The sequence below is a fragment of the Aristolochia californica genome, unplaced genomic scaffold, assembly GCF_029961685.1.
Source record: "Aristolochia californica isolate CCGP_79_NKW_82.1479 unplaced genomic scaffold, dmAriCali1.0.hap1 SCAF_5, whole genome shotgun sequence".
Lineage (NCBI taxonomy): Eukaryota > Viridiplantae > Streptophyta > Magnoliopsida > Piperales > Aristolochiaceae > Aristolochia > Aristolochia californica.
In genome coordinates this window covers 11,872,602-11,889,842 of record NW_027182214.1, presented here as the reverse complement: position 1 = coordinate 11,889,842, position 17,241 = coordinate 11,872,602, and the positions used below count along the sequence as shown (strand labels likewise).

General features: G+C 36.4%; 1 pseudogene; it reads right to left on the bottom strand.

Moving 5' to 3' along the window:
- Positions 1 to 2,212: 2,212 nt before the first annotated feature.
- On the bottom strand, positions 2,213 to 16,684 carry LOC137965258 (transcription termination factor MTEF1, chloroplastic-like; annotated as a pseudogene).
- Positions 16,685 to 17,241: the final 557 nt, after the last annotated feature.

The window sequence follows — 17,241 nt, the reverse complement described above, 5'->3', positions numbered from 1 at the left end:
GGTTTACAAGCTTCGTCATCCTCTGTATGGGCTTAAGCAAGCCCTCCGGGCTTGGTTTGAGAAGTTTCGTGGCATACTTATTCTCCACAGGTTTACACAGAGTCAGTATGATTCATCTCTATTCTATCATCAATCTGTCGCAGGCATGGTCATTCTCCTGGTTTATGTGGATGACATAATCATTACTGGCACTGACTCTGGACTGATTACCAAGTTGTAGCAGGTGTTACATGCCACCTTTCATATGAAGGATCTTGGACAACTCACGTATTTCTTAGGGTTGGAGGTACATCACAAATCCACTGGTATTTTCTTAAACCAGTATAAGTATATTCAAGATCTTATTACTCTCGCTGGGTTGGAGGACACATCTTCGGTAGCTACCTCTAAGGAGGTCAATGTCAAATATAGAAAAGATGAAGGGACTCTCCTTGAAGATCCGACTCTCTATCACCGACTGGTAGCGAGTCTTATATATTAGACCACTACTACCCCAAACATCTCTTATGTAGTTCATCAGGTTATTCAGTTTATGTCATCTCCTTGACGCCTTCATCTTGCGGCAATTCAGCACATCATCCGGTATCTAAGCGGGTCCTCTGCTCGTGGATTATTCTTTCCTACTGGCTCCGAGCTATGACTTGTTGCATACAGTGATGCTGATGGGGCAGGGTGCCAATATTCGTCGTTCTACTACAGGCTAGTGTATGTTTTTAGGGGATGCACTGATTTCTTGGAAATGTAAGAAACATGACTAGGTGTCCAAGTCATCTACCAAAGCCGAGTATCATGCCATGTCTACTGCGTGTTCTGAAGTTATTTGGCTCCACGGTCTTCTTGTTGAGCTCCAGTTTCCTCATACCTCCCCTACACCACTTCATGTGGATAATACGAGTTCTATTCAGATTATGGCCAATCTTGTCTTCCATGAGCATACCAAGCACATTGAAGTTGACTGTCACTCTATCCGCGACACTTTGGAGAGCCGGATAATATCTCTTTCATACATCTCTTTGAATCTTCAAGTGGTTGATGTCTTCACCAAAGCATTGTCTCAACCATGGCATAATTTTCTGGTTGGCAAATTGTTGTTGGTTGATTCACCAACATCAATTTGAGAGGGGATGTTACGATATCTTGCATTGTATTTTAGATAGAATTTCTGATTATAGTTGTTGTACAATTGGGGTTATGTAAATAGGGTATTTAGAGTAGGCTTAATGGGTTGGCGACATTGAATTGGGCCCATGGGCCAGTTTGTAACAATCTCTAAAACCTAAACTTAAATAGCTAATGAAGAGAGAGGAAGCCACGAGAGCATTTCAGAAAGACTGTTCATCTTCTCCAGTGCTGTAGTCTTTGTCAAGAGTTCAGAGAGCGGGAAGTTCTCCGTCTGGACTGTCCTGTTAGTCCCGTGAGGTGGTGGTGGTTCCGTCCACCATCGTAAGAGCTGAGAGCTCTCGTTGTGTTGTCAACCTCCATCCAACGAACGTTGCTTTCGCTCCCGAGAAGACCAAAGCATAAACTCTGGCCGTAGCGAATCAGTGGTCTTCCTTCACTGTCGGGAATCATTGCTGACAGTCATTACATATAATATCAAATATTTGGCGCGAGATCTCTATGAGATGGATATGTAGGAAAACAGTTGGTTTATCATTCCCGAAGCATATCACATCTATAAAATTAACAATTTGAATAATGCCAAGAGAAATATGTTTAAATCATCGCTAAGGCCTTCTAGGGGTGGTGAATGCATCTTTGTTATTCAACTTTGCCACCACTAGAACTCCAGAACAACTCCAACTAATAGTTTTGGTGATATTGATGCGAACGTTTGTTCCACAAGTTGTACGACATATTGCAAATGTAGTTCTGTTCTACTCGACTATTAGCCATGTTGGTTGAGATAATGGTTAGTTTCTTAACTTAACGAGAAAATGTGTTATTGTTAAACTCCATTGTCGCTTCAAGAGATAATGGCCTACCCTGCAACCCTAAAATCAACAAACGAACATCTCTTTGTCCTCCTTTTTCTTTTGGAACATTTTCCTGAGATGAATGGATATATTAGACTATGTTTAAGTTCCAATGAAATATACAAAACAAACTTCCTACTTTTTTCAGCTAGGCTCTCTAGTGAAACAAGCTCCAATGAAATAAATCAATATCTGAATAACATGAATTTATTCATCATCCTTGTTTATTTTGATATTCACAATAGAACACCAAGCTTTATCTTCCGCTTCAGGCTAAACGAGAAATATTGTGGAAACTTCTTCAATTCCTCCAATTCTCCATTCATTTCATTCAAGAAATAATTGACTTTTGGTCTGAAATTCTTCTCTACACTAAACGTCAACAAGCCAGGCGACCTCAAGACCATTTTAATGGTCTATGTATAAGAAAATCCCAAACTCTGCAAATACTCAAGCATGGGAGTCAGAGTTGATTTCACACTAGACACTAGGAGAAGAGAAGTCTGACAAGTGATTTTGTGAGGTCCCACGAAACCAAGTCTTCGCAAGAAGAAGAGTGTCGTTCAAAGCTGATCAGGCACATTGGAGATGAGTAGCCTCGGGCATCAAGTGATGGATCTTTGAATACCGCCAACAGAATTTGAACTTGGGTCAAGAGAAATTAAAAAATAGGGTAGAGGTCAAAAGTGGGCTCAGCTGTCAGGAGCTGCGGAAGCAGCCCAAAGATTTGTCCCGTATCGGAATGTTCAATAAAGAAGTGTAGAAGACATTTTTCCGCAAATATGACGCACTCGAGGGAGGTGGAGCTGAAATTAGGATTTTTTTCTCGAGGCCCTCAAAGGAGTTGACATCGAGGTGCCCTACGTAGAGGAGCTTTCGAGTGAACAAGTGAAAGGGAATGAATTGGGTGAACCATCGAAACTATTTTTCATTCGTTTTACCCTGGAGCGACTGAAAATAAATTACATAGTTAATTTACTTACACTTTCATTGGTGACTAACAATGAAAATTATGATGTAAACAAAGAGAATGAGTAATTTTTTATAATATACCTAAATAGAACATTTACCTAAACAGATAATTAACCAAAACAAACATGGTTACTAATACACTAATAATTAATTTAATGTAGAATTAAAATATATTAATAAATTAATTAATTTTATAATATATTTCATTAATAAATTATTACAATTTATTGTAAATTAATACAATAATTACGTGTGACAATTAATTGTGTACTAATTGATTATAAAAAGTAAAAAATAGAAATGAATATAATTAATAAATATATTATTTTGTTAATAACATAAGAAACGTTTTAACATAAAAATGGAATTATTAAAAAAATAATTGATCAAATAGTTACTTTAACAATGTTTTAGTTACCACTCTTAAATCACTAATTTAATACAATAAAAAATTAATAAATATATTATTTTATTAATAACACAAAATAATGAGTTCCAACTGTAAGTCAGTTCCCATAATTGACCCATTCATTGGGTGGTTTCCTAGGTGAATCGTGGGCGTCGATTGTAACTAGTAGCTATTACAACCGCTCCTCTCTTTGATGGAAAAGAGGAGTTTAAGTTTGGATCTGGTCTAGTAGAGGGATGCCTAGACGTTGCCAGCGAAGAGCCTCTGTGATAGATGAGACATCTCCGATCGCAGGAAAATGATCGCCATGACGGGAGGTACGTTTTTCATTTTAGTTTTTATTATTTTCATACGATCATGAGTAGAAGTCTAACATTTTTGGTATCGGAGCTTTCCTCTCTGATCATGGCTTCATTTCCGTTGAAAAAACAAAGCCAAACTTTGTGCTCTCTAGACACGTTGGCCGGCGTTTTGCAACAAGGCACTATGCGTCAGGTGGCGTTGGATGCGTCGACGGATGACTCCCTTCGTCCGTCAAGTTCTCGGGCCTCTATGGCGAAAGAGCACCACTGGCCGGAGCAGGGTGCACCAGTGATGCCCGACAACGGAGGTTGGCGTCCGATAGGGGACCAACGATGGCCACCATAGATCGTCCCTCTGTGCAAGGTTGGAGCTTGAAGACGACCTCCAGCGTACAGGAAAAATAAAAGAAAAAAAATGAAACATAACTTCAGTTTCATTTAAATAATGAGTCAGGGTTGAGTTGACTCAGATGGGTCAACTTACGGCATGAATGTGTTGAGTCATGGCGAGGACAGGTTGAGTTGGCTCAGTTCACCCATCACAACTCGCTACCCCGACTCGCCCGTGCAATCAATTTTTTTATGCTAGTGACCATTAGGCCTACTAGCCTTCATGTGTTATCTTTGGATACACAGTTAATACATATGTAAATTGCAGTAAAATTAGTAAATCTATTTTTATGAAATTTCTCTTTTAATTCATATGAATTAAACAATTGTGCACACACATATAGTTTTATACTATGCATATTTTTTTAATTTTTCAATTGTGAAAATTTTTATTTAGGTTTTATGCATACTTCATTTTTATGCATATTTTAAGTTGACCTAAATATAAGGAATTGATAATTGACATCAATTTTAGTCAATTATTTTTATGTCATCTTTTTTGCATGCATTTGAATATTTGAGTAATTGCCATAACATTCTTAATAATGAAAATGTCTAGTAACATTAAGTTTAGTCACATAAAGTTAATGACATAAAAAATTGTGATTAATAAAATTATTTTTAATCAGAAAGGGAAAGAAATACTTAAAAAAAAATTCTAGTTGCCAACAAGAATAGAATATTCCTTTACAAAAAAATTTATGGGTCCCATCAAAAAGAGATATAAATCTCATATGTGTTATAATCTAAGCCCATAGGAAAGATTATAATAACACACTGATTTGTTTGTATGAATTATTTACATGGGTAAATATTTAAAAAATTTGGCTTCATTACATGTTTAGTAAGATTGTTGTCTAATTTGCAGTTCTTCAAACTCTGTCTGTCCCGAAATTTGATCCCTCTATTATTCCCCTACATGGGGAAAATTATATTGAGTGGAAGGAGAAAATTCTACTGTTGTTAGGGTGCATGGACTTGGCACTTCGAGTGGACGAGCCTCCAAATCCCACGGAATCTAGTACCCAAATTGAGAAAACATCATTTGAACTTTGGGAGTGATCTAATCGATTAAGTTTGATGTTAATTAAATCTCATTTTGGGAAGAGTATTCGTGGATCCATTCCTGTTGGAAGATAAGCTCAAGCCCACACGATCAAGGAAGGCCCACATATATAAGATTATTATAAAATGGGCCACACAACCAAGGAAGGCCCACATGATGGGCGTAAGCCCATAAGAAGTAGGACCTACAATGATTACCATGAGTTAGAATCCTTATCACAATAGTTGAAAGATCATGAAGGACTGACAAAAGTATCTTATCTTATGGTCACGTCAAAGAAGAGTTTTAGTTTGAGTTATGTTTGTCTTTTATCTATATTGAGTTATTTAATTATGTTAGGACTTATCTTTAAGTGTTAGAGTTTGGGTGTAATTGAGACAAGGGTAGTTTTATTGTAATTGGAATCTACTACCTTCCTCTATTACAATTAGAGGTTCATGTACTCTGATTACAACAAGTTATTGAAGTCATGGTATATCTCTTTTCCATAAATTCAACATGGTATCAGAGTAGGTTTTGTGAGTTGACTAGGTCAACTAATGGAGGTAATGTGATCCTTTTCTCTAAACCCTAAACCCTAAGTTTAAGTTCGTAGTTATTTTTTTCAGTCCATATACCCATAGTTGTCTTTCTATTTTGTACCTCTATACGGAGTTTTTCCTATTTCAAAATATATATTGATGGAAAGATATTTTAGTCTACTTTCCAAAAAAAATGATTTGTTCCAATCGGAGTTATCTACAGAGATATCAGATTGCAAAAAGGTTTGACCAGCAGCAGCAATCTTCAAATTCCAAGGTATTTTTTGCTATCAAGAACTAGACTTTATATGGAGAAATATATATCAAAATAAATATATGTAAGTCTATTCTTATACCTATTCAACCAATTTTTTATCTGAGTTATCTAAAAATAGAAATCGATATTTGAAACAGCAAAGGTCAGATTGAAAAAGAGGTTCGAGCAATAGCAGAAAGCCTCAACTTTCGAGGTATTTTATGCTATCAAGAAAGAGACTTTATATGGAGAATTATATATAAAAATAAATATACGTAAGTCTATTTTCTTACCTATTCAACCAATTCGCGGTATGATTTTTTTTATAAGGAGATATTGTTCTTGGAAGAGTCGATGGTCATTCTGGAAAAAAAAAGGAGAAACAAAACTTAGTTCGGCAAGATGACAGAGACTGAAATCTATTAGATTATTTATCTTCTGATAATTATGTTTTATGAAGAGAAATTATAATTGGATGAAAGGTATTTAAGTCTAATTTCATAATGAGAAAATTTCATGTTAATCAGATCTATTTTCAAAGAAATATTCGCATTGGAAGAATCAAAGGTCATGCTGGTATTCTGTTACATTGAAAATCCAAATTTAAGCTGATTGTTTTGCATCACTTTTTGAGTTGATATATCAGGAAAATGTCTCACTTCTCCCTGGTTTGAGGGCTTATTTATACATCTCTGTTATTTGGGCATATTGCTACATCTATGATATTTGGTTCAAGCTAGGATCACTGCCATTACCTCCCAGCTTGAGGGGGAGAAGTAGAAGAAGTACAAGAAAGAGGTATTTTATTTCATATGTTGTGAATAATTTTATATGACCAAAATATTCAAGAAAGGGGGAGCACAAAAGATGAAACTTGTGCATCTAAGAAGAAATTTTTATATCGAATTATTTCATGGGTTCTTTTACAAAGTTTACTATTTGGTTCGTGTTACATGTGTAGGAAGATGGTCGTGTTATATACAGTTGCTGCTATTATGTCTCTTTGGGGACATTATTATTGAAGAAGAGGTGGCCTCATATAATCATTTATTTTACCTCGTAAAAAAAAACACGGTTGGAAAACCATGATGGAGGATACCCTATCAAAAAATATCACAGTTGGGAAACCATGATGGGCCCTATCAAAAATAAATCACGGTTGGGAAACCATGATGGAGGATACCCGGTCAAAAAATATCACTATTGGGAAACCATGATAGGCTCTGTAAAAAAAATCACAGTAAGTAAACCATGACGAAGGAACTTATTTAACTTATTATTACATCTACATTATCAGCGCCCCCCCCCCCCCCCCTCTGTAATGGCTTTTATGACTCCTACCATTTGAGAGTTGTAGTCCTGTGGAGGGACACGGTGGTGGACACTTCAGAGCAATGTTGATAGACACACTATCGATAGAAGACGGAGTGTGTCCTACATCCAACATTAGGACTGGAGTATGAAGCAATGACTTACCGGCTAGGAGTGATTTTTACTCTCACTTATATTATGCCAGCAGGGCCTCATGGAAGGACGCAACAATATGAGGGGGAATGTTGGAAGATGAAGGCATATTGGAAGATGTGCCATTTTATACAAAAATATTCTATACATCATTTCCAGCAAGCTGGGAGTTCATGTTGTTCTCTTACCCCCAACTTGAGGGGGAGTGTTGGAAGATAAGCTCAAGCCCACACGACAAAGGAAGGCCCACAAGATGGGCCCAAACCCATAAGAAGTAGGACCCACAATGATTACCATGAGCTGGAATCCTTATCACATCAGTTGGAAGATCAAGAAGGAATCACAAAAATATCTTATCTTATGGTCACATCAAAGAAGAGTTTTAGTTTTAGTTATATTTGCCTTTTATCTATATTGAGTTATTTAATTATGTTAGGACTTATCTTTAAGTGTTAGAGTTTGGGTGTAATTGAGACAATGGTAGTTTTATTGTAATTGGACTCTACTACCATCCTCTATTATAAATAGAGGTTCATGTACTCTGATTACAACAAGTATTGAAGTCAATGAAATATTTCTCTTTTCCATAAATTCAACAATTCCTAAATGTGCCAAAGCAAAGGAATATCTTCAAGCTATTCAGGAACAGATTGAGACTTCCAATAAGGCATTAGAGAGCACCCTAATAACCCAAATGTGTTCCTTGAAATTTACTGGCACCAAAGGCGTGTGTGAGCACATCATGCAAATGCGGGATATGGTCACAAGATTGAAATTGAAAGAGATTGAGATGTTCGAGTTATTTTTGGTCCACTTCATCCTTAACTCGCTTTCATTTGAGTATGCACCCTTCAAAATCTCTTATAACACACATAAGGATAAATCGTCAATTAATAAACTTTTGACCATGTGTGTATAAGAGGAAAGGAGGCTGAATCAGGAGAACATCGAAAGTGTGTATTTGACGACTCGAGACAAGAAACCCTTCAAAGAAAGGGAAGGGAAAAACACCTCTTAATAAATAATATAAGGGCGGTTTCAAATGTTTCTTCTGCAAGAAAAAGGACATATAAAGAAAAGTTCCCACAAGTTCAAGCATTGGCTTGAAAAGAAAGGTAATCTCATATCCTTAGTGTGTTTTAAATCTAATATGACTCATGCTTCTTATAACACTTGGTGGATTGATTCAGTTTCTACAATCCATGTTGCCAACACAATGCAGGGTTTCTTGAACCAATGAAAACCAACGCCAAGTGAATGCTCCATCTATCAAGGAAACAAGATGGGTTCACATCTGGAGGCGGTTGGAACTTGCAGATTTTTCCTCAATATTGGCTTTGTATTAGACCTTGAAAAGAAATTCTATGTTCTATCTTTTTCTAGAAACCTTATCTCAGTTTCCAGACTTTCATCTTTTGGATTCAGTTTTCAATGCCTTGGAAATTCCCTTCAATTGTATAAAGATCTTGTTGGAAATTAAATTTTAGGTGAAGGATTGTTCAAACTTCTTTTAAACCCTACATTTGATTGATGTCTTACAATTGTGCATGGTATTAATGTTGGCGTTAAGGGTAGTGTTATAAATGAGAAATCCTCCATGTTGTGGCATATGAGATTATGTAATATCTCTATTGATAGAATTAAAAGATTAGTTAAGGAAGAAGTCCTTGAGGCTCTTGATTTTATTGAATATATTACATGATTGGATTGCATTAAAGGAAAGCAAACTAACAAGTACAAGAAAGGTGTCAGGAGGACCTCTAATGTCTTAGAAATAATACACACTGATATTTCAAGTCCTTCTGATGCATGTTTCAATGGTCAAAAATATTTCATTACCTTTATTGATGACCATACATGATATATGTTTCTCTTTGAGGAGTGAAGCTCTCAAAACTGCAATCTATGTACCAACTAAGGTGGTTCATAAAACGCCGTTTGAGTTATGGAAATGTTAGAAACCTAGTTAAGGCATGAACATGTTTGGGGTTGTCCAGCTGAAGTTCGGGTTTACAATCCACATGAGACAAAGTTAGACTCAAGGACAGTCAGTGGACATTTCATTGGCTATGCGAAAATTCTAAGGGATATAGATTTTATTGTCAATCTCGTTCGACAAGAATTGTCGAATCTAAAAATAAAAGGTTCCTTGAGAATCATAAGATTAGTGCCTCGAAACTAAGTTCTTGAGCAGTATACAAGTTCACAAACTGCTCCTACAACTTCATTGAAATTGGTTGTCATTCAGGACAATCATTAGGATTCAATTACTCAAGAACAACCAATAGTTGAAGAACCATCTCATCATTAGAATATTCCTATAAATCCAGTTACTCAACATTCTCAACCTTAAAATATTGAAGTACCATTAAGAAGATCTTCAAGAGTTAGGAAACCTGTAATCTCTTCATAATATGAAGTGTTCCTTCAAGAGTCTAACATGGACATTGGTGTTGAAGACGATCCTATTACATTTTCACAGGCTATGAGTGGACATAAATCAACATTATGAAATGCTGCCATGAAGGAAGAGTTGGATTCAATGGCTAAAAACCAACTTTGGGATCTTGTTGAATTGCCTAAAGGGGGGAAGACCATTGGCTGTATGTGGGTTTTTAGAACCAAAAGAAACTTTTTAGGCAATATTGAAAGATATAAGGCAAGATTTGTAGCCAAAGGATTTACTCAACAAGAAGGAAATAATTATCATGATATCTTCTCTCCTGTTTCAAAGAAGGATTTTTTTTGGATACTCATGGCATTTGTAGCTCATAATGATATGGAGTTACATCAAATGGATGTGAAAAAACTTTTCCTCAATGGAGACTTAGAAGAAGAGGTTTACATGAAACAACCTGAAGGTTTCATTTCAGAGGGGAATGATCACTTGGTTTGTAGACTTAAGAAATCTATATATGGACCAAAACAAGCCTCCTGTTAGTGGTATTTAAAATTCCATGATGTTATTTCTTCATTCGGTTTTACGGAGAATATAATATATATATATGTTATGGGCCTTAAAGTTAGTGGGAGCAAAATAATTTTCTTACTCCTATATGTAGATGATATTCTACTTGCTTCAAGTGATTTAGGATTACATCATACGGTCAAACGATTTCTCTCGATGAAATTTGATATAAAAGATATGGGCGAAACTTCTTATTTCATAGGCATAAAGATTGATAGAGACGAATCCCAAGGGATAATAAGATTGTCTCAAGAAACCTACAACAAATCCCAAGGGACAATCGGATTGTCTCAAGAAACCTATATTAACAAAATTTTAGAGAGATATTGTATGAATAATTGCTCATCTGGTGTTGCACCAATTGTTAAAGGTGACAAATAAAGTTTGGAACAAGGTCCATGAAATAATTTAGAGAGGGAAAAAATGAAAAATATTCCATATGCTTCTTCAATTGGGAGTTAAATGTATGAGTATACACAAGACCTGACATAGCATATGCAGTGGGAATTTGTGGCAGATATCAAAGTAATCACGGTTTGGACCATTGGAAATCTGTAAATAAAGTCATGTGATACCTTCAAAGGATTAAAGACTACAAACTTACATATAGATGATCTGAACATCTAGAAGTGATTGGATATTCAGACTCTGATTTTACTGGTTGCTTGATGTTGAATTTATGGAAAAGAAAAATACTTCATTGACTTCATAAACTTATTATAATCAGAGTACATGAACCTCTATTTATAATAGAGGAAGGTAGTAGAGTCCAATTACAATAAAACTACCTTTGTCCCAATTACACCCAAACTCTAACATTTAAAGATAAGTTCTAGCATAATTAAATAACTCAATATAGATAAAAAACAAACATAACTCAAACTAGAACTGTTCTAGGATGTCACCATAAGATATAGATGCCTTTGTGAGTCCTTCTTGGTCTTCCAACTTTTGTGATAAGGATGACAGCTCGTGGTAATCATGGTGGGTCCTACTTTTTATGGGTCTTCTTTGGTACTCCTAGGGCCTTCCTTGGTCATGTGGGTTGGGGCCCTATCTTCCAACACTCCCCCTCAAGTTGGGGGTGAGAGAACATCAAGAACTCCCACCTAGCTACAAGTGATGTATAGAATCTTTTTTTATAAAATGGTTGTCCTCCAATTTTTCAACACTCCCCCTCACATTGGTGCTCTCTTCCATGAGACCCAGCAGGCCAATTCAGGGGGGTATAACATTGATGTAATAATAAGTTCCTTCGTCATGGTGTCTCAACCGTTGACATTTGATGGGGTATTAAGTTCCTCCATCATGAAATTCCAACCATTGACACTTGATATTTTTGACGGGGTATTAAGTTTCTCCGTCATGGAATCCCAACCATTGACACTTGATATTTTTGACGGGGTATTATGTTCCTCCGTCATGGAATCCCAACCGTTGACATTTTTTATATTTTTTACGGGGACAAATAAATAATAGTATGAGAAAGATACCAAGGCCACCTCTTCTTCAATAATAATGTCTCATCCAAAGAGACATAATAGCAGCAACTGTAATGTAACACGACCATCTTCCAACACATATAACACGAACCAAAATAATAAATCTTGTAGAAGGACCCATGAAATAATCATAATCCGATATAAATATTTGTTCTTAGATGCATAAGATTCATCTTTTGTGTTTCCCCTTTTTTGAATGTTTTGGTCACATCAAACTTATCCACAACATATGGAATAAAATACCTCTTTCTTGTACTTCTTGTACTTCTTCTCCTCAAGCTGGGAGGTAATGGCAGTGATCCTAGCTAGAACAAAATATCATAGATGTAGCAATAAGCCCAAATAACAGAGATATTGTAATAAGCCCGTAAACCAGTGAGAAGGGAGATATTTTCTTAATATAACAACTCAAAAAGTGACGCAAAACAATTGGCATAAATTCGGATTTTTCAATACAATAGAATACCAGCATGACCTTTGAATATTCCAATGCGAATATATCTTTAAATATATATCAGATTGACATGAAATTTTCTCCTTATGAAACTATACTTAAATGCCTTTCATCCAAGTATGACTTTACTTCATAAAATATAATTATCAGAAGACAAATAATCTGATATTTTTCAGTCTCTGTCATCTGGCTGGACTAAGTACTATTTCTCCTTTTTTTTCCAAAAAGACCATTGACTATTCCAAGATCAATATCTCCTTATAAAAAAATTATATCGAGAATTGGATGAATAGGTAAGAAAATAAACTTACATATCCTTCTTTTTTTATATAATTCTCCACATAAAGTCTCTTTCTTGATAGAAAAAAATACCTCAAAAATTGAAGCTTTCTTCTGCTGCTCGAACCTCTTTTTCAATCTGACCTTTTCTGGTTCCTATATCGATTTCTCTTTGTAGATAACTCAGATAAAAAATTGGTTGAATAAGAAAAAGAATAAACTTTTAGATATTTCTTTTTATATATATTTCTCCATATAAAGTCTAATTCTTGATAGAATAAAATACATCAAAATCTGAAGCTTTCTGCTGTTGTTAGAACCTTTTTTTTTTACAATCTGCCCTTCACTCAAAAAAATATCAATATCTCTCTGTATATAACTCTGATTGGAAAAAAAATCATTTTTTCTTGGAAATTAGACTCAAATAGCTTTCCCTCAATATATAATTTGAAATATGAAAATTTCATAATAGAGGTGAAAAACGCAAAGCAAACTACGGGCGTAGGGACTAAAAAAAATAACTACGAACCTAGACTTTAGGGTTTAAGGTTTAGAGAAAAGGATCTCAATATCTCTGTGGGTTGACCAAGTCAATTCACAGAACATGCTCTGATACCATGTTGAATTTATGAAAAATAAAAATACTTCATTGACTTCATAAACTTATTATAATCAGAGTACATGAACCTCTATTTATAATAGAGGAAGGTAGTAGAGTCCAATTACAATAAAACTACCTTTGTTCCAATTACACTCAAACTCTAACACTTAAAGATAAGTCTTAGCATAATTAAATAACTCAACATAGATAAAAGACAAACATAATTCAAACTAGAACTCTTCTGGGACATGACCATAAGATAAAGATACCTTTGTGAGTCCTTCTTGATCTTTCAACTTATGTGATCAGGATGCTAACTCGTGGTAATCATGGTGGGTCCTACTTCTTATGGGCTTGGGCCCATCTTGTGGGACTTCTTTGGTCGTGTAGCCCATCTTCTAATACTCTTAGATATGTGGGCCTTCCTTGGTCGTGTGGGTTTGGGCCCTATCTTCCAACACTTGATTTGAGAAAGTCAACATCAGAATACGTGTTCTTATTAGCTGGAGGGGCCATTTCTTGGAGAAGTGCAAAACAATTGTTGATTGCTACTTCAACCACAAAAGTACAATTTGTAGCATGTTTTGAAGCATCATCACAGGCTATATGGTTGATGAATTTTATTTTAGGGTTTGAAATTGTTGACACAATTTCTAAACCATTAAGGATTTATTACGATAATTCCGCAACAGTGTTTTTGGCCAAGAACAATAAGAGTGGAAGTCATAGTAAGCATATTGACATAAAGTTTTTAACTATTCTAGAATGTGTAAAAAGAAACAAGTGGTTGCATAACACATCAACACCGGGTTAATGATAGCTGATCTATTGACAAAAGGTCTGCCACCCATTTCTTATAAACGACATGTTGAACCTATGGGACTTAGTTCTATTAAATAATTTATATAATTGAGATTACATTTATGTTAGTATCACAATTTGTCAATTGAAAAACTCCATTAAGTTCATTTTTGTCTTCCCTTATTTGGTTGTATACATAAAGTTTAGAGAATGACAATGTAAGATGATCCTGGATGAGCATTATGGAAGCTCATTCATAAATAAATGTGCCACATAAGGTTCTAATTCTAAGGAGACATTTGCATTGTAATACATGGAAGGTAATACTTTCTCTGAAGGACTTACAACCACGATTCATGTAATTTAATATTCTTTGTTTGAGTATAAGGATATTATATCCATGGAAAACATTCTTGAAAATGTATCAATATTCAATAATACATATTAAGTATGTGAATGGGTCAAGTGGGAGAATGTCAGTCAATTTCCATAATTGACCCATTCATTGGGTGGTTTCCATAGTGGATGGTGGTCGTCGGTTGTAACTGGTAGCAATTACAATCTCTCCCCTCTTTTATGGAAAGGAGGAATTTAAGTTTGGATCCGGTCTAGCAGAGGGATACTTGGACGTTGCAATCAACGAGCCTCTGAGATAGAAGAGACATCTTTGATCGGCAGAAGTTGATCGCCATGACGGGAGGTACATTTTTCGTTTCAATTTTTATGAATTTCATCTTTGTTAAGAAGTTCATGAGTTGAAGTCTAACACCAATAAAATAATTCATTTAATAAGATGTTGTTTTCAGCTAATGACATCCAACACAAGCTAATGATTTGATGGACGGTGACTACCTCACTGAGAGCTATATTTGAGCTGGAAAAGAGCGACCATGTTATTGAAATACAATTTTTTTTTAACTGCTTATGGACTCCATTAAATCCTCGATATTGGTCTTGTAATGAATTCCAACTTTGACAGCATGTTATACTCTGCATTTCTATGCCCTTCTTCAGTGTTTCAACTTGTCCAAAATCCCAAAGTCTAAAGATTTTAAAATCACACAAATCACCAAGAAGCAAATACAAAACCACGAAAAAGAAGAGATATCCGGCAAAAAAAATCCATAATTTTTGACACAGACAGCTTCAGAAAAAAAAAAAAAAAAAAATTTCACGAATTCTAATAACCAACCTAAAACGGATATCTTAGAATTGAAGCGAAGGATCATCCCTCTCAGACACGACGCCTTCATCAACTGTCCTTGTATCCGCCGAGAATTTAAGGAAAAACAGAGAAAAAATGATCGTCAAGATTAATAGCTTTGAAGTGGCCAAGCGAAGCAACCCGGTATTTCCAATTTTTCCTGTTCTAGCTAATTAAGGAGAAAGCAAAAAGAGAGGTGCTCAGAAAAACCCACCTGTCAGACAAGCTACGACAAATTAATCAGGCACACTGCTCCGCACTCACGGAGAAGATTCGATAATACCGACGCACGCTGCTTGAACATTTGGGGTTCAGGCGAATCTGAAGCCGCTCAAATCTCACCTTCTGACGAGCTGACGAGTGTAGCAGGCAGCTGGTAGCTGGCAGATGCAAATACATATCACATTCGTTTGCCTGCCATCTTATAGGAGGAGGGGAGTGATAGAGGGAGAAGGGATTTGAGAGGGAGAAGGAGAGAATTTGGTGGGAATCCTATTAACCCACTTTCCAGTCGAGTGGGTTCAAGTGAATGAAGGTGCAGCACCCGTGAACTTGAACCCGTGGTGCACTAAACAAGGAGGCGACAGGCAACTGGAATTTCAGAATTACCCCCCGGGAATTTTTTTCGATTATTCGCAATGATACGAGGCTCATATTAGATTTGTTCGGAAGCGGTACCGTTCTCGTTCTGGTTTTCTTGTCTTCATGTTCCCATCTCCTATGCATGGAGAGGCGGATCAAGGATATGGAATAGACGGGCCCTGTGGCCACTTTGTCCCGTATGCTTCACCTGCTTTACTTTGTATGAGGAGCAATATCGAAACAAATTTCTGCTGGAGAAGTGCTTCGGTGACGACCGTAGAGGCAGTCCAAGAATTCAAAGGCATGAGGACCAGGTCCGCCCCTTCTTGCTTTTCGGAATACATTACCCCAGGGCTTCGCAGTCGGTACAGCATGAGAAGAGAAATACCCAAACAAATTTCTGCAGAAGAAGTGCTCCGGTGACTAATGAGGGTGTTTTCGTGCTCAGTCCAAGAATTCATAGAACTGAGGACCAAGTTCGCCCCTTCATGCTTTTACGAATAAATTATCGGCCTGAACAAATTCTTACATGAACTTCTTTACTGTTCTATTTTTTTTCTTGCCTCATTCTTGGTACGCTACTGATGTTATTAAATTCTCAACTCAGGCGACTGTCAAACACGGCATATTTCTTTACCCCTTTTTTTTCTATCGTGTTCATTTCTTCTTTCTTTTATTTCTTTGGGGTTATTCGTAGAGACTGTTTTTTCTTCCTACCAACGACCTTAATCGGAATTTTCCGAGCGACTCCAGTAGTGGCGGGGATCTGGCCAGAAGGATCGATCTCCAAGACGGCGAGGGTGTCGGATACGGCGGAGTGAACGACATTGATGGAGATGAGGGTGGAGAGGTGGAAGTCCCATTCACAGATACCTTTCTTCTGTTCTTCTTCTTCGTCGTTGTCTTCTCTACCTTCGCTACTTGGGCTGGTGTCCATTTCCCATTTATTGGAGAGGATGGATGTTGTGGACTCAATAGCACACCGAGTCACACAACGAAGGAGGCGACAACAACTCACTCAATAGTATTTATTTCTTATATTACTTTGAGTAGGATTTATTTCTTATATTATTTTAAGTAGGAGTTATTTCTAATTACTTTTATATGTAGGGGCATTATGGGAATTATTGTAACCCTAACCCTAAAACTCCATGACGTGATCTATTTAAGGGAAAGAATGAATGAAATAGGTAAGCTTTAAGATTTTAGAATAACCTAGTGTAAACAGGTTGAGATCATCTCCTGATCTCGAGTTTAGGGTTTACTCCAAAAATCCAACGCACCCTTCACCCTCCATTGCCATCCATCTTTATCTACCTTCATCCTTCCTCATCCATAGCTGGAAGACGAGCTTCCTACCCCTTTTTCGAGTCCAAAGAGAGGGTCTTCCCTCCTTCTCAGCGTCAACAGCCAATTACGGTTCTAACCCTCTTGACGAGCAGAAAAAATAAGGGTTTTCTGGTTCTTCCACGTGAAGGTCTAGTACATCCCTTC